Source organism: Molossus molossus, unplaced genomic scaffold, assembly GCF_014108415.1.
Source record: "Molossus molossus isolate mMolMol1 unplaced genomic scaffold, mMolMol1.p scaffold_m16_p_5, whole genome shotgun sequence".
Classification (NCBI taxonomy): Eukaryota; Metazoa; Chordata; class Mammalia; order Chiroptera; family Molossidae; genus Molossus; species Molossus molossus.
The window spans coordinates 17,674,412-17,681,637 of NW_023425388.1; the positions used below are offsets into that span (position 1 = coordinate 17,674,412).

Below are 7,226 nucleotides of genomic sequence, written 5' to 3' on the forward strand. Positions count from 1 at the left end.
GACATACGCTCATTCTTGAGCTTAAGGAACAATTAATTTTCTTCCCCTAAGAAGGAAATTTTTCCTTGTTAAAAAAAGAACACCTCCTGAGACTTCTCATTAAAATATGCAGAACCAGGAATGCATTATGAGATTTTGTTATTGTTTACAACAAAAAAAAATGTCCCAAATCACTTGTCACACAGTAAGGGATGCCGGCAGATAAAAACAGAGACCTCGGTAAGATTAGGGTCTCCAAATCGGATTCTTTCCTAACCAGCCACCTTTGGCCTCAAAATCCAAGAGTGGTATTTATAAACAGATGATGAAGTATGGCATTATATTTTAATTCTATCTTAATATTTGACTTCATACATCAACCTAGAATGTGATTGGGCTATGGCTTTGCATAGAGAGGCCTCATGTTATCCAGGTGATGTCAACCTCAGTAGGTAGATTTGCTTTCGTCTATCACAGGCTCACAAGCCTAAAATATAAATCAAATGACATCATTGAAAAGAAAACAAATCCTAATTATATCTGACAGCCAAGAAAAGGCTTAGGAAAATCAAAGTGCACACCGCCTGTATTAATGAGTTAACCTCGCCGGGCTGGTGTGGCTCAGTGACTGAGTGTTGACCCATGCACCAAGAGGTCATTGATTCAATTCCCAGTCAGGACACGTGCCCAGGTTGTGGGGGTCATGCAGGAGGTGACCAAACGATGTTCTCTCTCATGATGTTTCCATCTCTCTATCCCTCTCCCTTCCTCTCTCTAAAAAATCAATAAAGTTTTTTTTAAAAAGTTAACCTTAATAAAAATTTTATCTCAGAAAAAGAAGACCCAGTGAAGGCATAATACCCAGATCCTGATTCATTGTTGATGTTGAACATACATTGAGCATACTTGACAATTCTGAACACTATTCCACATGGAGTACAAAAGACCCTTTTCTGAACTGACATACATTAAAAAACATGGCCAATATATATATGAGAATAGAGGGCTTGTAAAATAGTAGGAAAAAAAGTAGACGTATTCACTTTCAGCTTGGTATTGTGGACATTGTACACATTTGTTTCCTACCTTTGTAAAACTATCTAATCAAAGTAGTGAAAAAAAATTCTGTTTTAAAACCTTAATCTGAGTTCTTAATGCATGTAATAAAAGTATATGTAACGATTATTGTTTATAAACAAAACTTGAATATTTTTTTATATTTCTTTCTTTTGACTTCCAAAATGAACTTCAAAGCCAAAGGTATAAGAATCTTGACTTTCCTTGCTAAACGGCTTTTTTCCTCAAAGATTCCATTTATGCTTATTTGGCATTCAGGATCTCCAACTATATTGGAGTCGCTCATTTTCACATGCCCTATACATGATTTCCCCAAGAACGGTGTGGAACTAAATTGGTCCGGGGCCCTAGGGTGTATCTCACGGGAAATCAGTTCCTCATGAGCAGTCTCCTTATCCAGTTCTTCATCCACTGGCAGGCAGATATTAATACAGCTGTTTCCTCATGTCTGTACAGCCCTGCAGAAAACAACCCACTCTGTGAAGGTGTGAGCAGCATGGTCAAGTAACGTAGATTATGACACACAATAGGTCCTGTGAACTCCAAACTCAATTGATTTTTGTATCCAGAAAGAGCGTGTGTTTTCACCTATATACTTCGGACCTTGAGCATCTGCAGAGCGGCACCTCAAAAAGCGATAAAGAAAAAGAAGGTTGATGGAAATGCTGCTGGGATCTGAGTCAATAATTAAACTCTTATGGATGATTAAAAAAAAAAAAAATAGCAGTGTTGGCTCTGGCCAGGTAGCCCAATAGGTTAGAGAGTTGTCCAGGTACGCCAAGGTTGTGGGTTCCATTTCTGGTCAGGGGACATACAAGAAGCGACCAGTGAATGTATGAATGAATGGAACAGCAAACCTCTCTCTCTCTCTCGCTCTCTCTCTCTTACACACACACATCAATGGATAAAAAAAAAAGAGAGAGAAAATAAAAAATGAAAATAATTTCTATGTAAGGGAGTTCATTCTTCTCACCGATACAACAGACTCGTGTCAGACTTGTTCATCACGTTTCTTTCCATAGCTTTCTAGGGAACCCATCTGTGTTTGAAAACTGTATCTTGCAAACTCATCTCTTCCAGTCAGAAAAAAACTTTCTTCTTCATCATGGCCATTTTGATTGCCCACTCCTAACCACATCCCAAGATTGTTCCAGATGCTTTCTTCTTCTCATGGCCATTTTGTTTTATTAGAGGCAGAGAAAATTCAATACCTTCATTCTTTCAGAGGTCCCCTTACACCTCTAGCTGTAGGAGATATGAGAGCTGTGATTATATCATCTGCTAATCCTGCTTCATGGGACAGGACACTCGACTGATAGATGCAAAAATGGAAACAGGGCTAACGTTTGTCTTCAGCAGATTACACAGAGAAGTAAAGCTCACAGAGCACTCACTCATTAAAAAGTGTCACAGGGTTTCATCATTTCGACAGGGACTTACGTTTCCAGCCATTCTTCTGTCAGCTCCAACATGAGGAAACCGGGGTGGACAAGGGTAGGCCCAGTGGAGCCAGTAGGTAAGGCTCTGCTGGAGGTGCAGTGGAGCTCAGGAGGGTCTGGGATCCAGGAGCGCTTGGTGTAAAGCAACTGCTGTTGCCCTACAATGCTAGACAGGACCTCCAGCCTCTTCCTGTGCTTTTAAATGAGCTTCCCAGGTAAAGGGTGGGTGAAGGGAAAAGGAGTTGAGTTTTAGTACTCTAGTCCACAGGTAACTCAGTACTTTCTGAGAATGGAATACGAGATTTGGACAGTGATACCTGTGGGTCTGCAGTAATTCAGTGATAGCTTTACTTTCTGAGATTTATTTATGGATATTGAGAATAGCAAGGACTCAATCCTGTTTTCCATTTCTTTTCTATCTACTTTCTTTTCATAGGTACTCTCCTATGGCTCACATTTTATTCCAAGGACTCTAGAGCGTATGTCTACAATCCCATGAGACCTGTGTATCCACTTAGATGACACACTTTAGTTCTTCCCAGATCTGCTTCTTTCCCAAACACCCATCTTCAGCCAATTGTCATAGTGAAAAGGTAAGCCTTTTGATATATTATTTCCTTTCTTTTACTGGCCCACATTGGTTTTAAATTCTACTGATTTTAATTAAAAAATATGTCTTGCGCCCAGCTTGTGTGGCTCAGTGGTTGAGCATCGACCCTTGGACTAAGAGGTCACCAGTTCAATTCCCATTCAGGGCACATGGCTGTGCTGCAGGCTCGATCCCCAGTGGGGGTTGTCTAGGGGGCAGCCAGTCGATGTACCTCTCTCAATGATGTTTCTCTCTCTCCCTCTCTCTAAAATATAAATAAAAATATATTTTGAAGAAATATGTCTTGTGTATATTTATGTCTCTGTACTTCTCTACTAATGAATTACTGTAATAGCCACCAATACAGCTCTCTCCTTTTACTCCAGTCTTTATAATTAGTGATCCACTCAGTGGACAAAAAAATTAAAAAAAAATATACATAAGATCAATGTGATATAGAAAATAAATGAAGAATCTTTGGGTATTGAGAAGACACAAATTTACCTCAAATGATGGTAATAAGGTGATAAAGGTACTAACAAATAGTAACCATGAAATTTGGCAATAGGAGTGTCATTAGTAATCTTGATAAGAGCAGTTTGAGTGAAATATAGTTATGTGTTGCTTAAGAATAGCCCTTGCCAGTTTGGCTCAGTGGTTAGAGTGTCGGTGCACGAACCAAAGAGTCTCAGGTTTAATTCCAGTCAAGGGCATGTACCTCAATTGCAGTTTGGTCTCTGGCCCTGGTTGGGGTCATTTGGGAGGCAACCAATCTATATGTCTGTCTCACGTTGATTTTTTTTTTCTCTCTCTCTCCCTCCCACTGTCTGAAGATAAATAAAAAAAATATCCTCGGGTGAGGAATAATAAAAAAAAAGAACAAGGATAGATTCTGAGAAAAGCATTGTCAGGTGATTTCTTTCTCGTGCAAGAATCATAGAGAGCACTTGTATAAACCTGTATGGTATAGCCCACTACACACCTAGGCTACATGGTATAGCCTATTGTTCCCGGGCTATGAACTTGTGCAGTGTGTTCCTGTACTGAATACTGCAGGCAGTTATAACACAATGTTAAGTATTTGTGTATAAACTTATGCAGACATAAAAGAGCTACAGTAAAAATATGGCATAAAATATTTTTTTAAATGTTCCGCCTGTAGAGAGCACTTACCTTGAACAGAGTCTGCAGCCCTGGAGGTCGCTCTGGGTGAGCTGGTGAGTGGGAGGTGAATGGAGGTGAAGGCCTAGAACAGCAAGACCAAATTAAAACCCACATGAGAGACTATGACATAAATGCCAGACGGATTCAAATTCAAAAGACCCAAATCCAAGTTTCACCGAGGGTCTGAAAAAACTTACCAGTGTAGAATAGCTGAACTTGCACAATGTTGGTGGCATTGAAATCAGTACAATGCTGCCAATGCCAGAAAACATGTTAACGTTAAATATTCTCAGAACCTGGGATGCAGGGTTTCCCATCAGGGAATACATGGCAGACGCGAGTGCAGGGCTCATGTCCATCAAAACACAGAGACACACATTTCTTGTGAAGCTGTATCTGCAGTACCACAAACTAGACCTGACCCCAATAACTTTTACCAGTTGAAGAGAGAAATAAATGCTGGCATAGTTGCACCACTGAAGGCAATATAGCAATGAGTAGAAATATAGCTACATGAAAAACATGGATGGATCTTGCAGATATAATATGAAATGAAAAGAGGGAAAATCAGGCAACATTAATTTATGGTGATAGAAATAAAAGTACTCATTGTTTTCTCCAGGGAAATGGCTAGTGCCATACAGGGAGCATGACACTGGATTCTGAAATGCTGAAAATATTCTAACTTTTGATGGGGGAGGAGGTAGTACCTAAGTATATATCAAGCATCGAACCATACCATTAATATTTGTACACTCTCTGCATATAAGCCACATTCAACTGACAAACACACAAACAGAAAACTTTGCAAATCTTCTAATTCCCCGGATTAGTGAGACTACACTTGTTATTTAATTAAGTGTAGCTAGATAGACTGGTTTATTCATCCTTACATCACATGCAAACAAGCCACTAAACCCTGAGTCCCAGGAGAGCAGGGAGCTTGTCTGCATTGTTCCTTGATGCATTCCAGTTATTTAGCAGAGAAATTTATCAAGTATTGCCTAATGGTGGGTGTTTTCATGACTCAGTCTTTGGGTCAAATTAGTCTTTCTACCTATTAAACCCCCCTTTCACTCTGTATAGTGTAAATGTGAATAACCATGAAGGTATTCTATATAAGCGTATCTCAAGAGTTCACATTTATCCATTCATTATCCATTCTCTGTGAATTTGGAGACACTGAGAAATCCTAGCAGTTATCTTAATTCTGGTTAAGTAATTCATATTATCTATCTACTCATCTGATAAACTGCCATCCAATATCAAAATTAGTATCTTTTTGGTTTTTTGGGTTAATTGACTATTATAGTGAAATTTAATATGTTTGCATGACTTTTAAACATCGAATGTCATAAACTTTGTTCTTATGAAGTGTGTTGTTTGCATAAAATTGAAGGCTGGCAATAGTCAAAGATCTAGGATTTAAAAGATGGAGAATGAAGGCAAGAATTAAGTCCCCAAATCTCCCCAATCCAACAGTCCCCCATGAAGCAGGAGCTCCAGACCACAGTCACAGATCTGTGACAATGACTAGACGAGCCTAGGTTTCAGTCTTTTATAAATCCCTTAAATTCTCCCGAAACTACAGGAAATTGCCCTGCAATGTGAACTCTGAAATACCCACCAGGGTAACATTTCCATATGTACTTTTCTTGGTAATGAGCTACAGAAAGCATGTAATAGAAATGTAGAAGTCAGTATGTGGGTAGGACCAAATTGCACCTTAATAAGTGGGAAAGAAACTGTAATCTCCCCTCTCAGCTGTGCAGATGCTACCTTTCTACAATAACAGCTCAGGGACTAGATGAAACATTATCTAGCAAATTAGGCAAATCTCATGCTATTTCCAGTCATTCATTTCCAACTCAAAAACGTTTGCTTGCGCAAAAGTGGCTAGATGTGTCTCTGAGCTGCTCTCACACTCGGGCTATTTCACTTCGTGCTTGAATGTGTTCCTCTCGTGCTTTGACAGTCAATATTGATACCCTTTCAAACTCACCCTCAAAATTAATATAATTTTCTACATAAAGGGTACTGATCCTTTAAATCTTCATCTTTTTTACTTTGCTCTGGGTTTTCTTACCTGCAATATCCAGTTGACAACTTTCATCTAGAACAAAAGGCACACCAGGTGTCTCTGTAGGCTATAGTGGGAGTCAGCTAAAATTAAAGGTCACATAAGGCTTCCCAGAGTATCCATTTGGCTAGTGATCGAGGATGGAGAAATGAGAAATCATACTTGGATTTGACCTAACCTACCTCGAAGATTTCTTCACTTAATCATCTCAATAGGTCACCAAAACCACTTACAAAATGCTAGTATTATAATTGCCGAATATACAGTGAAGGTGTCTCTCATTTCTATGACTCTGATTCTCTCCAGTTCAACTTGTCTGGAACAGGACGTGTTTAGGTTCTCAGTCCGAAGCATTAGCCTTTTCCCTGGTGCCGCTCTGCACGCCTTAAGAAGAACGTGACAGTCCAGTATTCTCTCCTCCTTGGGAGGTGGGGGTGCAGTACGAATGTTCGCTCTCAGACATGCTCAGTTGGTCTCATATGGGTAACAATCTCTCCTGGAGAACATTTCAAAACACTTGCTCAGGGTGCCGTTTTGGTGCCTGGTTCCTACCCGCCCATCCACTGACTCCCAGGGCCCAGTCAGACAGACACGTAACGAGAACTGTTTTTCATCTATTTCCTGCTTCTACAATAGTGTGCTCTTATAGGATTCCTTTTATATTTGGTTTTTGGGGTTTTGTTTGTTTTTATTTTTGCTGTTGTTTTTTTCCTCAATTTTTATTAATTTATTTTTGTTACAGGTGTTTCTCCTTTTCTCCCTCTACACACCCTTCTCCCCATCCCGCCCTCCCACCCCCCAGCGTTGTTGCCTATGTCCATCGGTTATGCACACGTTCATATAAATTCTTTGGTTTATCTCATCCCTTCACCCCTCCCCCTCCTCTGAAGTTGTACTC

At 39.8% G+C, this 7,226-nt stretch overlaps 1 pseudogene; it reads right to left on the reverse strand.

Annotated features, from left to right (window-relative positions):
- Positions 1–2,136: 2,136 nt before the first annotated feature.
- On the reverse strand, positions 2,137–4,601 carry LOC118617649 (annotated as a pseudogene).
- Positions 4,602–7,226: the final 2,625 nt, after the last annotated feature.